This window comes from Mirounga leonina, unplaced genomic scaffold, assembly GCF_011800145.1.
Source record: "Mirounga leonina isolate KUSES-001 unplaced genomic scaffold, KU_Mleo_1.0 Mir_153, whole genome shotgun sequence".
Classification (NCBI taxonomy): domain Eukaryota; kingdom Metazoa; phylum Chordata; class Mammalia; order Carnivora; family Phocidae; genus Mirounga; species Mirounga leonina.
In genome coordinates, this window is record NW_023270387.1 from 7,673,456 (window position 1) to 7,697,829 (window position 24,374).

The 24,374-nt window shown below is 39.6% G+C and overlaps 1 protein-coding gene across 1 annotated transcript in view; it reads left to right on the plus strand.

Moving 5' to 3' along the window:
• The window catches only part of CUNH11orf53 (chromosome unknown C11orf53 homolog), a 494,983-nt gene that overhangs the window by 115,575 nt on the left and 355,034 nt on the right, over positions 1-24,374 (plus strand). The window contains exon 3 of the mRNA XM_035008894.1: positions 9,656-9,742. The gene's annotated coding sequence lies outside the window, so the exon portion shown is untranslated. The remainder of the gene's footprint in view (positions 1-9,655; positions 9,743-24,374) is intronic.

Genomic DNA, 24,374 nt, shown 5'->3' on the forward strand with positions numbered 1-24,374 from the left:
ATTATCCGTATGTCTTACCAAAATACAAGGTCCTTGTGAACAAAGCCCTTATTTTACCAGAGCAGCTTCTGACACACAGGAACACTTCTCAAATGATGGATATTTTTATTAGTAACAATACTAGCACACCTACTCATTTGATGTGAAATCACAGAGGGTAGCAACTTGTTGCCATGGGATTTCCTTGGGGCTAGCACAGTCAAATTTTAGGCTTTTTCTATGTCCCTGGAACTGGGTAGACGAGCAGAGGGTGGAGAGTGGGAAATGCTGGGCCAGAAGATAGAAGAAAGTAGCCTGAAGAAGTCTGATGGGCAGAGCCAGGGCCAAGGGGGTCAATGGGAGTAATGTGAGTACTGCCAGCGTCTGGAGTCTGAACTGTGCTCAAACACTGCCTCATCCCCAATTCTGTGCCAGGGAGTTAGACATAGGACAGGGAATGCTGGGTATTGCCATCTGGGGCTCTCAGTTACCAGGTACTTTTGACTTTGGCTAGAAGAAGCTTCAAGCATCTGCTTCAGGCCATGTTAGACCCTGAGGCTCCATCACCAGATCAGCCATGAAACTTGTCAGGAAAATAAGAATTCAAAGGAGGAGAGCCAAAATAGCACATTCACAGAATACAAGAGCTTTTGAACTACGGCCCAGTGCTTTAGTGATCCAATTGCAGGTCCTTGTTCAAACCTAAAGTCTTCCTGCTTAAAGCGGGTCTGAGAAAGTAGTTAGTAAAGGCAGGAAAGAACTGCTCATCCCAGGGCAAAGGCCAGCAACGCCGGAATCCCGAGGTGGGCAGCAAGGAGTTGCCGTGTTCGCAGGAGGGTGGCCTCTTCCACACCTTCAGGTTGGACACATTTCCCCCAAGCCCAGGTTTATTGAGATATAATTGACATATAACACTAAGTTTAAGGTGTATAGCATGATGATTTGATATATGTATATATTACAAAATGATTGCTTCAGTACATCTAGTTGACATCCATCACCACACATAGTTACAAGTTTGTGTGTGTGTGTGTGTGTGTGTGATGAGAACTTTTAAGATTTACTCTCTTACCAACTTTCAAATATGCACTACAGTATGATGACTATAGTCATCATGTTGTACGTTACATCCCAGAGCTTCTTTATCTTATAACTGGAAGTTTGTACCCTTTGACTATGTTCACCCATTTTGCCCACCCACCATCCTCCACCTCTGGCAACCACTAATCTGTTCTCTGTATTATGACTTCATTTTGTTTTGTTTAGATTTCACATATAAGTGAGAGTACATGTATTTTTCTTTCTCTGTCTGACTTATTTCAATTAGCATAATGATTTCAAGGTCCATCCATGTTGTTGCAAATGTCAGGATTTCGTTCCTTTTTTTATGGCTGAATATATATATATATATATGTATGTATATATATATGTATATATATACACACACACAGGCACATATATTTATATTTATATCAAAATATATATACATCACATTTTCTTTATCCATTCATCTGTGATGGACACTTAGCTGGTTTCCATGCTTTGACTATTGTAAATAATGCTGCCATTATTGTGGAATTGCAGACATCTCTTTGGGATAGTGATTGTTTCATTCAAATATATACCCATAAGTGGGATTTCTGGATCCTATGGTATTTTTATTTTTCATTTTTTGAGCAACCTCTGTACTGTTTCCCATAGTGCTTGACCCAATCTATATTCTCACCAACAGTGCACATCCTCACCAGCATTTGTTGGCTCTTAATTTTTGATGACAAATTCATCTCACTACTCTTAATTAAACTCATTTCTTGTGCTCCTTCTGATCACTATCAGTAAAGAGGATGTAGATTTAACATCAGACATTATTATTTCTGATCAGGACCTAAGAGGGCAAAGGCTTCTCTCCTCCTACCTCACCTTGCATTATCCCAATTATTCCCACCTTATTTAGTCAAATGAATTTTGGGCAGAGAATGAGAGAAGGGACATTCAGTTGTGGAACATGAGTTACCATACTCTACTTCCTTTTTTAAAAAATATTTTATTTATTTATTTATTTATTTATTTATTTATTTATTTATTTATTTATTTATTTATTTAACAGAGAGAGAGCACAAGCAGGGGGAGTGGCAGGCAGAGGCAAAGAGAAGCAGGTTCCCCGCAGAGCAGGGGGAGCCCAATGTGGGACTCGATCCCAGGACCCCGGGATCATGACCTGAGCTGAAGGCAGTCGCTTAACCAACTGAGCCATGAAGGCACCCCCATACTCTACTTTCAATTACAGGTGAGGTCAGTACTACCAAATGGCAACCTCCAAGGATGACCTGGGCTTAGACCTTCCTGCACCCATTAGGATCACGATTTAGCAGGGCATGTGGAACTGACACATAAAGTCACCTACGGATGATAATGGAACAAGATAAAAGCAAATAAACACACACAAGTTCAATGGCAACACTGGGGATGGAACACCTGGGCATTACCTGGGACCAGAAAGGAGGGATGCTTAGGGAAGAATTCACCTGTGGCCTCCTTTTTAAGTGGAATCCACAGGAGAATAGGCCAGGTGGAGAAGGGGTAGCATTGAGGCATGTCAGCCTGGCCAAATGGGAGAGAACTGTCAGGCAAGTGATTTCTGCTGTAATCCTAGCTCTGCTATCTTTCGTCTTGGTCCCCATGGTTTGTGAAGAGATGTCGGTAACTCTATGATATCCTGAGCTTTGAATTGTTCTTGAATCTCTCTTCTCCTTTGAAATGTAACTGCCTTGAGTCACATTCCCTCAGAGACCTCGTTGTTGCTAGAAGGCAACACATGCTACTGGATTATCAAAAAATCTACCAAACATAAAATAATTCAGACTGTTACCCCTCTCCCTCACACACACAAAGAATGCTCAAGCCTTTGGAAGGCTCATGGATGAGACACCAAGGACAGGGATTCCACTGATTATGACATGCTAGTGAGAAGATAGATCTTAATAGGCAGGCTTATTTGTGTTTCTCTATTGACAAAGTAGTTCTCAATAAGAATTACAATGACAGCTAACACTGTGAACACTAAGTACTAGGCACTCTAGTAGTCAAATAGTCACAACAATTTTTTTGAGGTAGGTCTTCTTATTTACATTTTCCCATGACAAAAAAAAAAAAAAAGGCTCAGAGAAGTTAACCAAACTCATACAGCTAATAAGTGGCCATGCCAGGGTTTCAATCCAGGTCATTTGGCTTCCTCTTGTGGAAGATACCAATAATACTTCCTCCCAGGCTGGACCAGAAGTGCTCAAGTTCTTGTTGCTCTTCATTCAAGTAAATGTTTCTGGTTAAGAGTAAGCCTAATATTAGTAACATCTTTAATTTCTGGAGAACTGACAGAGGAAATGGGGGGCTTTATCTCAAGGCTAACCCAGTTTTCTATATCTAAAATCCAAAGGGCTTGATGTATCCAAGACCACATAAGGATATCATGAATGTACTCTTGAGTGTTTCTATCTAACTTAATGTCAGTTTCAGAAGAAATAATTCCCAAATAGCTTCAAAATTAAAGTTCTCTTGCCTTTCTAGTGAGAACATTTCAATTGGAGTTAGGTCACCTTAGAATCCCATCACTTCTCTAGACTCTGAATAACAAACTGAGGGTTCTAGAGGGGAGGGGGGTGGGAGGATGGGTTAGCCTGGTGGTGGGTATTGAGGAGGGCACATTCTGCATGGAGCACTGGGTGTTGTGCACAAACAATGAATCATGGAACACTTCATCTAAAACTAATGATGTAATGTATGGGGATTAACATAAGAATAAAAAAAAAAAAAAGAATCCCATCACTTCTCAGCTACTCAAATGTGACATTCCAATACCATCTCTTCAGTCCTGTTTCATTTCTTCTTATCTAGATTATGTTGGCCATAGCTCCCTGACACTTTCATCTCCAAGGTGAAAAATAAGACAAGTAAAAAAAATCACTCTGTAGTTTACCAGCTTTCCCCCAAGCTTTTTGCTCAGCAAAATTTGCATTCTACAAATCTCATTTCCTCACTAGTTTTTTTTGTTTTGTTTTGTTTTTAATGTTTGGTTTTTTATTTTAGGGGGGAGAGGAAGAGGCATTTTTCAAAACTGTGAAATACAGGGACCTCTCTGTACTATTTTTGCAACTTCCTTTGAATCTATAATCATTTCAAAATGATTTTTTAAAAACTTGTGAAATGCACACATAACAAAGGAGTATGTATGGCTTAATATGTGCCATGTGCCTGCCACTTGGTTAAAAAATATAATATCCCGGGATGCCTGGGTGGCTCAGTCATTATGCGTCTGCCTTTGGCTTAGGTCATGATCCCAGGGTCCTGGGATCGAGCCCCGCATCGGGCTTCCTGCTCCGCGGGAAGCCTGCTTCTCCCTCTCCCACTCCCCTTGCTTGTGTTCCCTCTCTCGCTGTGTGTCTCTTTCTGTCAAATAAATAAATAAAATCTTAAAAAAAAAATATAACATCCCCAGTGCATTGGAATCCCACCTCCCACAGTGCCATGTTCCCTTTTCCAGTTGTATTCCCTTATTTCTTCCCCAGGAGGTACCACCTTCCTGACTTCTATGTTTACCATATTTTTTTTTTTTACTGACTTACCAAAAATGTTCATATCTCTAGATAATTGCATGTTTATTAGCTTATATCAGTGGAATTATTATGCATTGTATGAACTTTTCTAGGGTTTCTTTATTCCTGAGATTTATCCATCTTATTGATGTAACTGGGGAGGTTATCAGGGGGACATGTTTCACCATTCCCACAGCAAGAGCTGTTTTCAAGGACCTGTTCTTGAGAGATTAAGGTGTTGTTGGGCCCATCTGTATGGTACATGAGACTGAATCCCATTAAGGCCTCTACATAAACTTTTAAGATTCTGGTGGGAAGGTGTGGAGAGTTACTTGTCTTGCGGCTGCTCAAGACAAGTCTCATATATAGGTTCCTTTGCTTGTTAAACTTTCTGCCTACTGACCTGGAGTGTTTGGCTTCTTTCTTTGGTCACTCCTTGCCCTCCATGAACAGGGGCCAGTTTGTGAACTAACAGTCATTTCTTTCTTTTCAGTGCTATATACTATTCCAATTGTTTGATTATTCCCTGGTTCATCCAATCTATTTATGATTGACATTTGGGTTGTTCCCATTGTTTACAATGGTGCTTTAAATATTCTTGTACACATTTTTGAATGCACACAGAGAGAATTTTCTCTAGCATATTTAACTAGGAGTAGAATTAGTGGATCATAACATAAGCGCATAATCTACTTTACGAAGTGATACCAAACAGAAAATCAAAGAGTTTTACCCATTTACTCTCCCACCAGTACTGGATGAGAGTTTCCATTGTTCTACAGCCTCACCAACACTTGATATTGTCACACTGATTTTTTTCTCTGTCTGATGCATGTGTAATAATGTCTTATTTTTGTTCTAATATATATTCATCTGGTTATTAACAAAGTTGAGCATCTTTTGAAGAATTTATTGGCTATTTGAGTTTCTCCTTTATTGAGTGCTCATTCAAGTCTTTTGCCCATTTTTTCTACTGGGTTTTTGCCCCTTATTGATTTGAAAGATTTCTTTTTGTACAGCTTGAATATTAGTAGATTATTGATTATTTGTGTCACAAAAATTTTCTCTGCTTATGGCTTATGTTTCATCCTCTTTATGGTATCCTTTCAAGAATAGATGATATTAATTTTCATGTTAAATTTTCTCTTCTTACCCTGTTTGTGCTTTTATATCTTAAGAAATCCTTCTAACATGAGGTTGTGAAAATATTTTCCTATATTATCTTCTGAAAAGTCTATAGTTTTGTTTTTCATGAGTATACCTTCAATCCACATAGAATTTAATTTTGTGGGTGATAGAAAGTAGAGGTTAAGTTTCATTTTTTCCTCTGTGGATAAACAGTTGGCCCAGTACCTCTCTTAGAAAAGTTGAAAAGTCTATCCTGTCCTCATTGCTTTGACTTCTGTTATAGGTTAAGTGCACATCTACGTGTGGGTCTGATTATGGGCTCTTGACTGTGTCCCATCAATTTTTTTGATTCCTGTGCCAGTTCAACACTGTCTTAATTACTGTAACTTTATAATACATCTTGAATGACAGTTTCCTCACCTTTGTTCATCTTTGAGTGATTTGCCTTTCTTGGTCTTTTGAATTATTAGAATCAGATTATCAAGTTCCATTTAAACTATTTTAGAAGAATTGATGTGTTTTTGATTGAGTTTTGTAATCCAATCCTTGAGTTTGGTCATCTATTTATTTGAGGATTCTTTAGTTTCTGTAATGGACAGAATAGGCCAGGTTATGTTGTAGTTACTGCTAACCTTGAAAGCTCAGTGGCTTAACACAGGTTTATTTCTTGCCTGTGCTACATGTCCATTGTAGGTCAGCTGGGGATCCACTCTGTGTCATCCTCACTCAGGAACCTGGGCTGATGAAGCATCAACATCTGGTTGTAGGGGTGGTGGGAAAGAAAGATCTCTGAATAGCATGTGGGTTCTTAAGGCTTCCATTCATCTTTGTTCATTCAAAGCAAGTCATGTTCGTCACACCAGAAGCAGAAAAGTATATAGGATGGAAGAAAACCAAACATAATTGTGAACAATAAAGCATCTTTCAATCAAGGTACTTTTATAATTTTCTCTATAACTATCTTGTTATATTTATTCCTAGATGCCTCATATGTTTGATGACATTGTAAATGGTTACAACATTTAATTTTCTATTTGCTCCTGGCATATGAAATGCAATTCATTTCAGTATGCTGATTTTTATTCAGCAACTTTGCTAAACTGTCTTATTAATTTTAATAATTTATCTGTAGTTATTTAGGATCTTCCATGTACTGGATCAAATAATTTGTGAGTAATAACACTCTTCATTCTTTCTTTCTATTTCTATACCTGTTATTTTCTTTTCTTGTCTAGCTGTTTTGGCTAGAATCTCTAATACCATGTTGAATGAAAATAATTATAGCAGACATCATTGTCTTCTTCCAAATATCAAAGACAAAACTTTTCGATTTTCATCATTAAGTATGATGCTTCTTGAAATTTTGTTTGTTTTTGGTAGAAACTCTTTTAATAGATTTCCTACTATACCTATTTTTTTCTGTTGTTGTTATTTTTTACATCCCCATGACTTATTTATTTTATAACTGGAAATTTGTACCTTTTGATCCCCTTCATCCATTTCTCCTGCCCCCTGTCCCCTGCTTCTGGCAACCACCAATCTGTTCTCTGTATCCACTAGCATAGACCAATTTATGGATGGAGGGACTAAGGATAAATGATTTGTCCAAGGTCACACAACTGCTAAGTGCCAAAGCCAGGAATCAACCCAGGCCTGTTTGGCTGTTCCAAACCTTGAACTTAACATCTGCATTATACTGTCTGTCACACCTCAGCTCACACACAACCAACAGTAGAGGGTCCCATTCCGTGGATGGCTCAATTCCAACTCCAAATCTTCAGATTTGGACAGAAGCTCCCGGTTTATAGGTAATGGTTTTTTGTTTCTTTGAGCCTTAACTCTAGACTCATTTTTGACCAGAACTTAAAAATGGAACAGCCAGAGGTAGACAGGACTGGTTAGTTCGAGAGCCAGACCTCTCAAGAGCCATACCCTTCTATCTGGCAGATGCTAAAGAAGTAGCCACAACAGTGAGCAGAGACAGTCTGAACCTTTCAGGTTTGTGTTTGGATTTAATTCCCTGTTACTAAGCCTCTTTTATGCTGCAAGTAACTTCACGCTTAATGCCTTTTTCTTCTTTTACCTGGAGTAGAAATTCTCCTGTAGATATTTGCCTGTGATAGATGTGGGTAGGTGGAGCTTATGGGGGTTGGTAGGTGTCCTAGGTTTTAGTCAATTTGAAAATTAGTTCGGTCATTAGTCATGAATTTTGTCTGGGTGTGAAGAGATCTTTTAAAAAGAAAGAAGTAGTTGGGATTGGCAAACCTGTGCCGTTTTTTTCTTAGAACATTTATAGTGAGAATACTGGAGTTCTCTGCCTTTCCCATACTTGCTCTATGGGTTTTATCTAATGATTCTGGACATCAGGGAGGGGACTATGATTCTGAATGTTGTCCTCTCATTTTAAGAAGTTGGAGTGCCTTGACCCTAGTAGATGATTTATTATCCCCTCAAAAGAGGTCTCTGAAGATAGCCCTTTCTTCCTCCTGCCCCAGGATGAGCTCTTTGAATCTGTGGTGAGAGTCACATATAGAAACTCAAGCATCTTATCTCCCCTCTCATCCCTCAGCTGCTTTCCATGAGAAGTGTCATTGTAGAGACTGTGAGATAGGGCAGTGGTGGGGCTAACCCAGGAGGGGCTGCAGAAAGTAAATAAGAGCCTAAGTCTTAAACACCTGGGCTAGAGATACCACATTGTATGTTGTCTGAATTATTGGTGGGAATCATGAGATGAGTAAAGTTTCTGAAGATTGTTTTTACCAGGTTGGTGTCTGTATTAGGTACATTATTCCATAATCCCAAGTCAAAGCTGTCATTGTGTGCATGCATGTGTGTGTGTGTAGGGAAGAGAGACACAGAGAACACATGTTCCTATGATAGCACGTGAATGGATTTGAAGAGAATTTCAACCAATCAGGATATCTTAATCTACTTCTGTAATAGATCATTATTTTAATGCCAGTGTTAGAGATAACTAAAGAACAAAGGCCAAGACTTCTCTAATGAAATGTATCTCTCCAAGTTCTGCTCCTCAGAAGAGTAATTGGTGAACTTGCATTGGTAAAAAGTAGGTGTCTCCTATGGGTGGCAGCATGGATCTGGGTGGATCCAGACCCACAGAGTTCTGAAAGGATGTCAGGATCTTCTTTTTGTAATTTCACGGTGGAAATTGTTCCTGAAGGTGTCCCACTCTAGGACAAATAGCATATCATTAGAAACAATTATACTGGGTGGGACTCATCCTCATCTCTCCATGCTGGGCCAATGTCCTAACACATGGCTTATAATCAACATTAAAGGTAATGTACCTCTGAGCTGCCTTGGCCCTCAACTTGTCCTTTTGAAAGTTATCCTCTTACCTGTTCAAAGTAGTTGAGTTGTACATCCTTTTGATTAATGAATGAGAATTTGCATGAGATAAAGCTGGAAAGAGAAATTGGGTCTGAATCTTAAAAGGTCTTCAGTGCCTGCTTGAGAGTCATTGTAGGTTCTGAAGAAAAGGGGCAACTGGTCATAGTGCACCTTAGGGAGCTTAATGTGGCTTAGGCACAAGGGGAAATTGGAGATGGAGAGCCTAGTTAGGATGCTATTAGAATAACCTAGGGAGGAGATTAAAAGGGCTTTCATTAGAGCACTGGGAATAAGAGAATAAACATGGGGGGCACCTGGGTGGCTCAGATGGTTAAACGTCTGCCTTCAGCTCAGGTCATGATCCCAGGGTCCTGGGATCAAGCCCCGCATCGGGCTCCCTGCTCGGCGGGAAGCCTGCTTCTCCCTCTCCACTCCCCCTGCTTGTGCTCACTCTCTCACTGTGTCTCTCTGTCAAATAAATAAATAAAATCTTAAAAAAAAAAAAAAAGAATAAACACGGGAAATACTAAGAAAGAGAAGAGGCAGAACTTGGAGAGGTGGGGAGTGTAGTGGACACAATATTTACTTTCTATTTTATTTCTTCCCAGTGAATTCCTGGTTTGGAATGTACTTCTCCTCCACCTAATCCTGGACTTCAGGGGGTAGGAAGCTGACTCCATCCATCCCAAGCACCAGTGAGTAGATCCTAGTTAACCTATAATTATTTGCCAGGGATTGGTTTAGAGGTGGGCATGTGTCCAGGTCTAACCAGAGAAGTGTGAAGGAAGCTGTCCTTGGGCTTTGGGAAATGTTGCATTTATTTGTAAGAAGAAAACACTGTTAGAAGTGTCCCACTTTCTTTCTCTGGATATTGTCGTGTCTGGATGTGGTGTCTGAATCTGTGAGTCGCCATCTTGTTATCAGACAAAGCACGGAGGATGGCTGAGCCAAGGGAATTCAGAGAAGTGAAGATGGAGCCTTAAAGATGAATCTTTGAATTTCTTGTTATGTGTAATAATACATTTCCTTATTGTTTAAGTTCCCTAGAGTCAGGATTTTCTGTGGTTGGCAGCTGAAGCCATCTTGATGTAGTAAGAGAGATGAGAAGTTCAAAGGGAGGATAAGGTTTCCCCCCTGGAGACTAGGAGAATAGTGATTCCTTCGTCTTGTGGTGGACAGTTCTTGGACTAGATTCTGTGAGATCCAGGCACAAATTGCTGTTCTTCTGCTTTTATCTGCGATTTTGGAGAAACAGCCTAACTCCTCTTAGCATGTTTTCTCTTTTCCGGAAATATAATAATTATGCATGTCCTCACAGGGCTATTGTGAAGACAGTGACATAATGCATATGAATGCCTGTCACCAGTAGGCACTCAGTAAATTTTGGTTTCCTACTTCCCCAATTCCACATCTGCCATGTGGTTCCAGAAGAGTAGTTTCTTCCTCAACCAAATCTACCAGCCAGTTGTCATGGGCCCCAGCCCCCTTACACAATGCTCACAAAAAATAAGTGATCAATGAGGACTGACTGAACTGAAATGAACCAGAGGTTAGGGAGCAGAGAAGGATGAAGTTCATGGTTTTAGGCGGGAGGGGATTCATGGGCTAGGCTAGGAGTAGTGCTGAGCATAGTTTTGCAAATGATTAGTTTAACAGGATGGTAAATATCAAATGACGGATAGTAAGCAAGCAGTTTCAAAAGGCCAAAGTGGAGTCAACCAACCTGTTTTGTTTTGTTTTTTTCTGTTACGACAGCACTGTATTTGAGTGGTTTTAATATTAATTTCAGTTTTAGGTGGCATTGGGAGGCATACAGGAGGGAGCCATGAGAGTGCTAAATCTTAGCATTTTTTAGCTGGTACAATAAGGGATTAAGAGACTTGGGATTTGAGTTCTGTCTAATAGCCTCTAAATCTGCCAAAGTAATGAAAAGCAAACTCATTTAATTGTTTAACATCACGTAAGAAAAAAATTTAACGTCCTTGTTCAGTTGGATGGGCGGCTTTGGCATCACACAGAACCAACCTTGGTCACCCTTGTGTGGCAGAAGCTCAGTCGCAGCTCTGGATGACACGTGGCAGGCCAAGATCTGGGGCCCAGGAGAGAGGCTTTCCATGTGGCAGGAAGCAGGGACCTGGGGAGGACTTGAATTTGTGTTTGTGGTTAAAGCCCTTGTGTTCAGGCTTTTCATGGCCTGTCTCAATGCCCAGAGGGGCCACAGTACATATATTATACATCCATTGCCACTGCAATAAATATAAATTGAACTCATTTGCTCATTGCTTGGGTGTAGAATGTCTGGATGTAGAAGGACAGATTGAATACTAAAACAAATTAAATGACAATTTCAAATGCTGTAATCATATTTCCTGGTTACAGGGACTTGGGTGATTTTTCTGCCAACTGAATAATTCTCATTGGAAAAACACAGATGTATGTTGGCAGGTCCTGTGCTATCCCAAACATACTGTGAGAAACTCAAATATAGTTATTTAAATTACCGGATGAAAGCACGAGTCCTCACCCAGCTCAGCTGTTGTAAATGCTTACAAGACCAGAGTGCTTGGCTCGGGTCTTGGATTGCAATTATAGATGGAGGTGAGAGGAGAGTTATAGGAGTTAAAGATCTGGGAAGCTGGGCATAAGTGTCAGCACTTCTTCGTGTCTCCTCTCTCTTCATTTCTGTAGTAATAAAAAGAGAGGTTGGGTAGCTTCCACCTTGGAATAGGGCCTAGTGTCTTCACAAAACCATGCAAGCCCCCAAAGCAATCCTTTTTTTGCAGAGACCAAGAAACCTCCCACTTCTGATAGGAACTGTAGGTACCATTTATTGAGTGTTTGCTAAGTACCAGTCACTGTGCTTTATCTCGTCTAATCCTGAAAAAACACTGGGAGGAGGGAATGGCTGTCACCATGTCACAGATGAGGAAGGAAAGGTGAAGAGACGTGAAGTCGCTGGCCCAGCAGGACATGGCCAGTTAAGTAGCAGAATGGAGAATTGAACCTGAGCTCAGGTTTTTCTTAGGTTCCAAAGCCAACATTCTTAATCCTGGACTAAACTGTCCTAAGCCTACTGCCAGTGAGTGTGCAGTGTTGTAAAACCAAGGATGACCAGTAACTCTGAGGCCGTTGGGAATTCCACAGTGCTGGTAGACAGATATTTGGAACAGGGCCATGTGGCTTCCCGAGTGAGAGAGCTGTAGTCATGGGGTTAGCTTCATAAAACGATTGTCTTTCATCCCTCACACAGGGATAACGAAATAATATGCACTATGAAAACTCATCACCTGTTTGGCAAAAATCCCTACAGAGTTAGCCAGAGGAAACCTTAGGTGGTTTGGACTTGAACGAGGCACAGGGAACCATCCTGAGCCTGTATTCAGTTCAGGCTAGCTCCCAGTCCTGCTCATACTCAGGACCCAATGCATTTTCCTTCCCAGCTCTTGTTTTTCCTCTTGTTAGGCTCCATGTTGGATTCTGTTCCTACCTAGATCACAATGGAGAATATTTGGGTTCTTCCCTTCTGACAACTAATGGCTTCCTTTTGCTCATTCTCAAAAAAATATAAAGAGATTTTACAGGACCCTTTAATCATCATAGATTGAGTCCTTTTGCCTTCCACACTTCAGAAAAGGAAATTCTGTCATTTTCCTTGTCTTCCATGCTGTGGTCAACATTCTTTCTGAATCCCAGCCTCAGTTTGTCTTCCTGTGGCTTAAGCTCTTTCCTTCTTGTCCTTCTTGCATTATTATTTGGAAACTGGGGTGGCTGGAAGAGATGGAGGTGTTTTGTGAGTACACTGAATCCTGACCCGAGCTCAGCTTTGTAGAAGTTGACAGCCGCTCTGCTTATTAAAGAGAATATATTCCTTGTATGTCTATTTTTATATCCTCGGAGCACTAGGAAGCCTTTGCTGGAAGGGAGGCGATCTCTCTCCAGAGACTGAACGACTTGGAAAATAATGGGCTTTCAAGCATTTCAGGTGCCTAAAAATTGCTCTCTTTTAGAAACGACCTTTATGCTTTTGAAACAGTTAATTGAATAGCGTTTACATTCATAACACTACAAGAAATCATCCAACCCCATGTGCAGTTGTGACAGCTGGAAAGTATTTTTCAGTCATCTTCATGCATCAGACCTCATGGAACCTTCGTTGCCCCCTTCCCCTCTCCCTATAAGCCTATAAAATACATTTTCTTCTGCTGACACTGCAGCATGAACTCTCCATAGCAACTTATTCCCACACCACCTGTTAATAATGCCAAGAGTAATGTATTTAACTCCCTGCATACTGTGCCAAAATGTTTACACAATTCAGCTTATTTCAGACTTTAAAGAGCAGACATAAATCCTAAACTAGCTGTGTCCCTTCCAAACACTCAGGGAGTTGGTTGCAACATTTTTGTGGGTAGAATTGGGCAGATTTTTCCCAACTATTTTTTAATAAAAAGTAAGGTCCTCTTTGGGGCTACTTTGCTAACTGTTTTGGGTACTCAGAAATGAACTGTTCTGCAGAACATTGTCAAATGTAAGAGTGCATCTTTTCAGTTAAATATTTGCCTTTTTGGCAATGTCCTTAAAACAAGAACTTAACCTTCTAAACGAAAAATTTGTTAATATAAATATAAATTGCATAAATATTGATGATTTTTATAATGCATCACCTGAATTAATGATAATATGGATTAACATTTATTTTGTATTTTACTGTTAAAATTTCAATTTCTATTTATTACTCTTCTTATGAAAATTCTATACTGTATTGATCAAAATCTACATTTACACCGACGGACCTGAGACTCATACTAGGAAGCAGTCTGCCTAAGATCATATGGCTAGTGGGAGATGGAGCTGGGATTTACACTCTGATCTGTTTGCTCTAAAGCCTAGACTTTGCACTACATGAAAACTTTCTAAAATGGGTTTCTAGAAACATCTCACGAGGAGATATTAAGAGGCATGTCTCTAAAAGACTGTCATGTGGCTAAGGTACCTTGGGAAACTTGATACTATAATCTTCTTTTTGGAAATGCACAATGTACAAGTACACTTAAGGCTCTGACAAGTTCTGCAATAAGGAAACCTGCTTAGTTCTGTGCAACCTAGCAGTTTCCAAACTTGCTTGAGCATGATACATTTTTTCCTGGGCATATCTCTTAACACTCAGAGGAACATGGTCTGTGGAAGGAACTCAGTGTGAGAGACATTGCATTCCGCCAGCCTGCTTCACAGTAAACATTGAATACCCAGGGGCCAGCTCCCCTATCCTCGTTTTTTAGTTTCCAAATACCTCTGACGTGTCTTTTAAAAAGGACATATATAAAACTGTACTGTATCTCCCCTCAGCCATTCCTTACTCATTCACTCAGGGCCTCGCCCTCTTGGTAATACTTTAATCCAACTCCCTAAAAGGGATAATTTTTCCACATCCTTTGAAACAAATAACAAAATAAGGCCTGGATTAAACAAAGCTCAACTGGTTTATTCAGATCCCCAGAGGGTCAAACATCATATTTTCATTTGAAAACCTTTACTCAGCCCAGCAGAACTCTGTGCTTGAGAAAACATGTCCATGAGACCCCACATAATGACAAAGCCAAGTGAATTGATCAGTTCCTTCAGAAAGCATTTGGTAGCATGTACACATGGTCAAAATCTAAAATGATGTAACTACTGGGTAAATGGCCCAATGAGTAAAGAATTAGTAATTCCCAAGATTGTGAATAAAAACTTTTTTCATGGGAGACTATTGTCCACTAAATTTCCAGCACTTAAAACTAAACAACAACAACAACAACAAAACCCCAAAACCTTGCTTACAATTAATCTAAATATTCAAAAACCCCTTAAGTTCTGATTGGAATGTTCAGTTTTCTTCTAAATGCCTGGCATTGTATAGATATAGTCAGGAATGTTGAATCATTGACTCATTTATTCCTTTCTGTTCTATAACTGCTTCACTTCATGTTGTACTAATCTGGTGCTTTCTATTATGTTGACAGTCTGATTATTGTTAGTTGGCTCTAGGCTGGGACCTTTAGCTATAAATGTTAATTATCTTTTTGTTTGCAAATGAATAAGATGAGAACTAGGCAACCCCAGGAAGAAATCATGTTCCTCCTGAAAAAAATCTGAAGCTAAAATTCATAGAAGGATGCAAATTTCTGTCTCCTTGGTCTTTTCGCTGTTAGCCATCTAAAGCTATCATGTGTTTTTTCAAGAGACCCTAAAGCAAGATTCAAAAATGAAAACTTTAGAACCACAGTTTGGAGTATACAGCATAGAAAAATCAGCAGAAACTGTAGACCCCACGTGACAAGAGCAATTTAAAACCATCGAGGAGAGAAATAACCTGGCAAAGTAAGATATCAAAGAATTTGGATCTCGAGTCACAGATGAAAATGTCAGAAGCTTGCAGCTAAGGATAAAATAAGGAATTAAATAAAAAGTTGCTCCTCTGAATTGGATTCTTTCCAGGTCAACAACTACTGAGTCGTTAAGAAAAACTAGAGTCCAAGAGTTCCTGATTGCCTGTGACAGGCCTCCACTCCCCAGACGGAGTTAACGCATTGCGCTTGCCAAGAGCCCTGACTCACCCACCTCCGCAGGGCGTGCACACCAGCTCTGAAGAGCAAAAGCAGAATCTGGCTGCATCTGGTTGTGTTCCTGGTCAGTTTGCATTTTCAACCTCAGAGTGAGGGTCTATGATTTAAATGTGGACATTTTCTTAAAGTTCAGTTCATCCAGAGTGTGTGTAGAAGCCCAAATGCTGCAGAACAGTGAGGGTTTTCTTATACCCAGAACAAAATTAAATGTTGTCTATCAGCTGGACTAAGGGAAAAAAAGTGATCCAAGCCACATAATACGCTATTAGCATAACTACATGCTATGATAATCACCATGATCATCTCAGCACCAGGGTTGCAATGATTATGGAGTAATGATAAGGTTGTACCATGCTGGCCATACTCTGGGCTGATCAGAGAGATCGTCCTTGTGATGAAGGGCATTGTAGAACTTGCTTTCATTGGGTAGACCTGCATTTGCCCTCTCTTTGGAGAGGGTGGCATCTGTGAATACACTTTTCCTTTTCCATGGGAGTCTGTCTGACTTTTTTGATGCACAACTTGCAGAAGTCTGCTGTCGTAGATTCCCAGAGCCAACAAGGTCCCTGAGGGTCCCTGAGGTTGCATGTGCACGCTGCACACAAACAGGGTCAATTCGGTCACATCTGGCAATTGCAGCAATTTATACAGCTGGGATCCAGAAACATCAGTTTCACTGTGCATGCTGTGCCAAGCACCCCACAGAACCCTGGCCTCCAAGAGATCTGTCCACAGCGCTGGATTCTACACACCCAGGCTGCTCATGGGTGGACCAAATGATGCTGTGTGTTATGATTTGGGAGGAACTAGCACGTGTGCCCTCAGAGTCTCCCCATCTGCTGGCACTTTGCCTGAATTCCCAACCATTAGAGTCCCTCCATTGGGGGACAGCAGCAGTTCCCTACCTCTTCTTTTTCTTTAGTACAAAGAACCCCTTTTAACATCAAAAAATTTTACAGATACCCCACATTATTAATAGCTATATTTTCAGTTTCTGATGAGTGAAACAAAGGTGCCAAGCAAATCACTAAAATCTCAGTGGTGCTTTTACACAGATTCATATTTAATAGATTGCAATAACACCTTAATATATTTGACAAATAGGCACCGATGTATCTGAGAGCCCTATTTATTAAGTTTAGGTATAATGCTTTGCAAACCTGTGGATTCATGGATCTCTAGGTCTGCATTTTTACTCCCTCCTTTCCCTGCACACACCCCATGCTTTATTGCCAAGATTTATGGCTCATTGAATGGGGCCAGTGAGTTAACCAGCATCTTATAAGTTTGCACAATCTTATATATTGTGCAAACAATATAACCCTATTGTTTCATAGGGTTCAAAATAAATATGCAAACAAAAAATTTGGTAAAACCTGGGTTATACAAAGTCAAGTTTTCTTGACTGCAGGACTTCTCAGAACCTTAACTGTTGACATGCACTTTGAATCACTACGAAGGAGGAACAGATTTTAGAATTCATTAAACAGCTTCTTTTTTTTTTTTTTTTACCATTTAGTACCCTCCAAATCACTTCTTCATCTATTTCTTTATTATTATTATTATTATTATTAACATATAATGTATTATTTGTTTCAGGGCTACAGGTCTGTGATTCATCAGTCTTACACAGTTCACAGCATTCGCCATAGTACATACCCTCTTCAGTGTCCATCCCCGAGCCATCCCATCCCTCCCACCCCCCTCCACTCCAGGAACCTTCAGTTTGTTTCCTGAGATTAAGAGTCTCTTATGGTTTGTCTCCCTCTCTGGTTTCATCTTGTTTCATTTTTCCTTCCCTTCACCTATGATCCTCTGTCTTGTTTCTCAAATTCCTCATACCAGTGAGATCATATGATAATTTTCTTTCTCTGATTGACTTATTTTGCTTAGCATAACACCCTCTAGTTCCATCCATGTTGTTGCAAATGGTGAGATCTCAATTTTTGATGGCTGCATAATATTCCATTGTGTATTTATACCACATCTTCTTTATCCATTCATCTGTCGATGGACATCTGGGCTCTTTCCATAGTTTGGCCATTGTGGACATTGCTGCTATAAACATTGGGGTGCATGTGCCCCTTCGGGTCACTACATTTGTATCTTTGGGGTAAATACCCAGTAGTACAATTGCTGGGTCATAGGGTAGCTCTATTTTCAACTTTTTGAGGAACCTCCACACTGTTTTCCAGAGTGGCTGTACCAGCTTGCATTCCCACCAACAGTGTAGGAGGGTTCCCCTTTCTCTGCTGGAATTTACTAAACTTCTTGACCCATGGATCCTTTTTCCAGGCATATCTATTGACATATCTGGCAAAAGTGTTTTGAAGAACACCACTTTGGGTTAAAACATTATTTCCAGAAGATCTCTGTTGAATGTAAACATATAACCTGGAAGAGGGAAACCAGTAAGCCTTTTGTCTCCACTAGGATATTACCAAGATTAGCTCCTAAAAGAAGTTGAGTTGCCAAGGGAAAGGTCTCAAAGGAATAGCTTCTCAGACATCTCTCCTCTAAGGAGCCTGAAACATATGAACAGCATAGCTTCTTGTTTCAAGTGACATTTATAGCTATACTTAGTATCTCATTAGCTTCCTCCCTCTCTTATAAAAATCGCAGAGGCCATGGGAGCAAATGGCTGAGAGTCTGTTGGAAAATCACATAGTACAATGCACGAAAACATTTTGGTACCACAGAGATAAATGTTCTCTGGATGTTAAAACAGAAAGTCATAGGGGGGCCTGGGTGGCACAGTTGGTTGAGCATCCACCTCTTAGTTTCAGCTCAGGTCATGGTCTCAGGGTTCTGAGATTGAGCCCTGAGTTGGGCTCTATGCTGAGCATGGAGCCTGCTAGAAAGTCTCCCTCTCCTTCTGTCCCTCCCCCTGCTCTCCTTCTCTCTCTCTAAAATAAATAATTAAATCTTAAGGACAAAAAAGAAAACCATATGTGGAATTTTTGTCTTTGACTGACTGAATACAGGTTTTATTTATTTTGTGTGGCACATAAGGCCCACGTCAGTGACACGGTGGAGAGGCCTGGCTCCATTAGAGCCTGTGTGTCCTGGGTAGATGTGGACTGACTGGACACTGCCTTCTGATGGCTTCACCAAGTGTCCCCCAGCCTGAACGCCCCTGTGATGATCACTTTCTCTCACCACCACCCCCCACACAAGCTGAACCCCAAATTGTACCTATTAGAGCTTCACACTCTTTACATGTAAGATTTGGACTCCTGTTGAAATTCTGAGCTCCCTGGAAAAGGTAAAAGTTTAAATGCATTAGTCTTTGACAACCTTAGAGTGACATGGAAAATGGGATTGGTGAGACTGAGTTGTGTGTAGAAAGTGGAGAGCATTAGGGTACTGGGGACAGCCCACTGGAGCCACCTAGGAGGGCATCTCTTGATAGAGACCCAAGGGACTCATGAGGGAGCCCGTTTTGCCCCAGTTAAATGGCAAAGCTGAAACAGCCAAATCACTGGAGGTAAAACAAAGGGCAGACCATCTGTGCTTGCAGATGCAGCTAAACTAATGCAAAGGAGAAAATAAGAGCAATTACTTGGAAATTTTAAAGCCTCAGGCAATTCTTCCTCAATCAAGTGAATATATCAGGTTAGAATGATTTTTGGACTTGAGGTTACTAGCAGAATTGTTTCAATTTGTCATTCTTCGTTCATGTGTAGACACCGCTAATAAGCACATCTTTGCTTCTCACTCATCTCAGTGGAGACAGAATTTTGTTTTATAGTCCTTTCACATGACATCATGTTGATCAGTTAATAATTTATCAAGAACCTCTAGCCAAATATTAAAACAAATGTGCACCATAACACATCACTATATCTTTCTTTTGAACCATTCAGAGGGACAGGCATAAAGTTAAATCACAAAACATCTGTGCTTCTTCATGTTCTTGTAATAATGTGATTTTAACTTTCCATGCAATTAGAATGAGAACCATCCCAATTAAAAGGTTTGAACCAATGTGGTATTCCTATTAAGGTGTTAAAACATTCATTTTGTCAAATAGGGGGAAAAAATTGGTTCCCTTTGAGATTTTCTCCATTAAACTAGTTTCCTAATTGCTACATGCTATTTAAATAGCTTTGACTGCACTTATCTCAAATGATACAGTTCAATTAGCCTGCAAAAAATTTAGGTCTCCAGTGAAAAGAAATCTCACAAAAAAATCCAATCTATAGCAGAGGACACAGATATCTATTAAAATATTTTTGGTAGATGCCACCTTTTCTTTTTTTTTTCTTTATGATCCCAAACTCAATTCCATTCTATTCTCTGAATATGAGCTACTATAATCAATATTAATATCAATGTCAACTATAATTTATTAAGCATCTACTAGGCATACGTTATTATATTTAGTTATTTTAACAATAGTCCAATGATACAGTTACCATATGCATCCTACAGATAAGAAAATGAGATGGAGAGGTAATTAGAAAGCTTTCCCACTTAATGAGTGTCCAAAGTGAGATTTAAACCCAGGTCTTTATTACCAAAGTTTTTATTTTTAATCATAGGGCCTCTCCTAATCTTTGTTGGCCTTTAAAAAACAATTCATTCGGGGCGCCTGGGTGGCTCAGTCGTTAAGCGTCTGCCTTCGGCTCAGGTCATGATCCCAGGGTCCTGGGATCGAGCCCCGCATCGGGCTCCCTGCTCGGCGGGAGGCCTGCTTCTCCCTCTCCCTCTCCCCCCGTTTGTGTTCCCTCTCTCGCTGTATCTCTCTCTGTCAAATAAATAAATAAAAAATCTTAAAAAACAAACAAACAAAAAAAACCCAATTCATTCAATGTAATTATTCTTTTCTTTAGTTAATTGAACAGCTAATGTAGGTCTAAAGTACAGTTGTTCTTTCTTTATGATTTTTAAAATATATACATAAAACTAGAGAGAATCATATAATGGATCCCTGTATATATATGTAAATCTTTCTGGTTGAATTTCTCTCTCCACTTCTTTTTCAGGAATATTTAAGGGCACACTCCAGCCATTAATATTTTAGGATGCATCTCTGTCTGGAGACATTTTCCAACACAGTCACCATGCCATTATCATGCCAAACAAAGTTATTATCTAAACCCGTAGTCTGTGTGAGTCAGGGTCCTGGTAGGAAAACAGATGGCTATTCAAAAGAGGTAATTCAAGAGATGTAAATAAAGGGACTATTTACCACGCTGTGGCCAGGGTTCAAGAAAATCAAGGGATGGTGCAGGGCCTGAAGGCTGGCAATCATGAGAGGCTGTTACCACCTGTCAGCCCGAAGAAGCAAGGCGGGGAAGGTTCCTGGAAGTTGGAGAGAATAGCCTGCCAGAAAGGAGAGAGATGGAGGAATAAATACTTTAATTTCCTTCCTTTTGCCCTCCGAGCTCCTCTTGGGATCACCTGTTGGCCACATCCAATCTGAATTCAGAGGACAAAGGATCCTAAGTAATTAATACAGGGGTCAGCAAGTATTTTTTCTGTAAAGGGCCAGACAGTTAATATTTTTGGCTGGGTGGGCCACAGGCAGTCTCTCTCCCATATTCTTTGTTTTTTTCTGTGCCCCGCCCCCAGCTTTATTGAGGTATAGTTTACAAGTAAAGTTATAAGATATTTGAAGTATACAACATGATGATCTGATATACAAAAATATGGGGAAAGGATTGTCCCCCACTGAGTTAACATATCCATCACTGCACATATTGACTTGTTTTTGTTTGTTTTCTTGTTTTGGTGAGAACATTTAAATTCTACTTTCTTTGCAAGTTTCAATTATGTAATACAGTGTTAACTACAGTCACCATGTTATATAGTAGATCCTTAGATCTTACTCATTTTATAACTGAAGTTTATACACTTTTACCAGCCTTTCCCTATTTCCCCCAACCCTCAGCTCCTGGCCACTTTTCTACTCTATGTTTCTGTGAGTTCATTTTATTTTCGGATTCCACATATATGTGATACCATGCAGTATTTGTCTGCTTTATTTCACGTAGCATGATGCCCTCCACATTCATCCATGTTTTCACAAAGGACATGATTTCCTTCTTCTTTAAGGTTGAATAATTTTCCATTATATATACATTATACACACACACACACTATATAAATACATTTTTATTTTTAGCTCACTGGCTGTACATAAACAGGACAATGGCCAGATTTGGCCCACAGGTCATAGTTTGCTGAATCCTTTTAGTTCATAAAGACTAGTAACCTGGGGCACAGAGAGAGTCAAGTAGGGTATTTGCATTCTGGAAAAGCAAATGGAAAATATCTAGACACAGTCATTCAAAGAGGGTTTGTTCAAATGAAGATCCTAACAAGATCTACACATTTAGGGGTATTTAGTAGCTATGTCTCTTTATTCTATAAACTCTTCCCTCCCCTTTTGGATAAATGATACTGATTTTGGGGGGAAACAAGTTATTTTGTCCCGTAGACAAAAGATTTGGCTAGTTGCTCTCCTGTAGCATCCTTCAACATGTTTCCCTGTATTTCCTATCAACTGTTAGACTGTGAGGCTTGATTAGATTCAGGTTCAAATGTTTAAGAAACAATGATTCAGAATTGGTACTATTATACTTCCAGTTACGTCATATCAGGAGGAGTATGATGTTTCTGGCTGCCCCCTTTTCGTGATGCCATTAAGTGTATGCCCTATTGCTTTACAACATCCATTGATGATTGTTTCCTCGAGCCATCATTTCCTGACTTTGGGAAATGGTATTTTAGTTTTAATTCCATAATTCTTTCTCCATTTATTAGATAGAATTCTTCTGTAATGATTTTCTTTACGTTATTAACTATTTGATTACCCTGAAATATAGTTCATATCGGGAATGCAAGATAAACATTCTTTTCTTTACCAATTTTAACTTAGTGCCCTAGTGATCTCTAGCAGTGATCAATGGGCTTTTTAAAAAAGTACTATTTTGAAATTTTAAAATATTTATATTGTATATGTATATGATATATAGACAAATTCATAAATTTAAAATAAGAACACACACATAGAGTGTATCAGTCTATTGCAAGAATCATTCTTTGTGTTCCTTACATTATCATATTTTAGGCAAATGGGCACTGTGCTTTGTGTGTGTGTGTGTGTGTGTGTGTGTGGCTTAAAAGAACAAAAATTAATTTCCTCATAGTTCTTAGGTCCAGAAGTCAACATGTGGGCAACATGCGGGCTGTATTACGTCTAGAGGCTCTAGGGGAGATTGCACTCCTTGTCTTGTCCAGTTTCTGGTAGCTGTTGGCATTCTTGGGCTTGTGGATACGTTAATCTTTCCGTCTGTCTTGATAAGGCCTTCTCTGTGTGTCTCTGTGTGTCTATTATCATACGGCTATTTGTCATTGGATTTAGGGCCCACCTGGACCATCATGAGATTTTTTTAACTTAATTACATCCACAAACTCTCTTTTTTCCAATTAATATCACATGCAAAATTTCAGAGGATTAGAATGTGGACATACGTTTCTGAGGGCTACCATTCAGTCCACTACCAGTGTCTTTGTGATTTTGTGATGGTTTATCTGTGTTTTTTGAGGCCCACTAATGTATTGTAAGCTATAATGTTGCAAATACAGAGTCACTGATTGACGTTGCGTGTTGTATCAACATGATACGTAGTAAAAGTTTACTAGTGACCTATGAAATAGAAAATTATCAAATCAGTGGTAATAAAACAGCAAAACTAAGAGAAATATACATTGCTTTTGCTAGTACAATTGTTTGGTTTTCTGCCACCCTTTGGTTCTGTATGTGTATTTTTGTGGTATGGAAGAAGCAAGTAGAGTCAGAGGTTAAAAAATAAAAGAATGTATGTTAGGGTTTTACTCCCATTTGATCACAGACACTTGAATAGGCTTGTCATATTTTTGAGGATTCTCTTTGACTCACCATTGTAAATTTCCTATCCCAATGGCATTCCTAACGCTTTTTTATAGTAGTAGAGTGGTTTATCCATTCTGCAATAGCACAGAAGAGTTGGAAGTTGCATTTTCTCTATACCTTTTGGAAAAGAGAAAAGTAGAGAAAAAGTTAACTTTTTTGTTTGAAATTTATGTGCCTTTGTTTCAAAGAACCACTGTTTCTAAGAGAGAACTCTTGGTTGCATTGCATGCATTCAGACAGAGGCACCTTATGTTGTCAAAAATCTGCATTTTATCTCTCAGTATCACCATAGTGACTGCAGTGTGGGTTCCTGTGTCCTTTTGGGAGCTTTCTTCCTTCCTTGCAGGGCAAAATATCTCAGGCTCATCTTCTACATTTCCTGCCCTACATCTGGAATCATCATCTCATTCTCCCAGCAAATCCTGTTTTTTTGTTGTTGTTTGTTTTTTTGTTTTTTGTTTTTTTTAGTAGGAAATAATATTACGAGCCTACTATCTGGGAGCTAGAGATCATTCCCTTGCTGGGTTGTCATTGTTTTCCAGGTTTATTTCTCTTAACAATATCTGTTGTTTATTTCCCTTAACAATATCCGTTGTTTATTTTCCATATAGTTGGGTGAATTTACATCTCAGTTGGCCAGAGACAGTCTGGGTTTACATCTATTCACCTGGCACAGTCAAGGATACCACTTAACAGTATCCCAGTTAGGATAAGATATATGACCACCCGACTCACAAGTGACTTAATCTCCGTGCCTGGCTGGCTAAGCTGGTGGAACGTGTGACTCTTGATCTCGGGGTTGTGAGTTGGAACTCCACA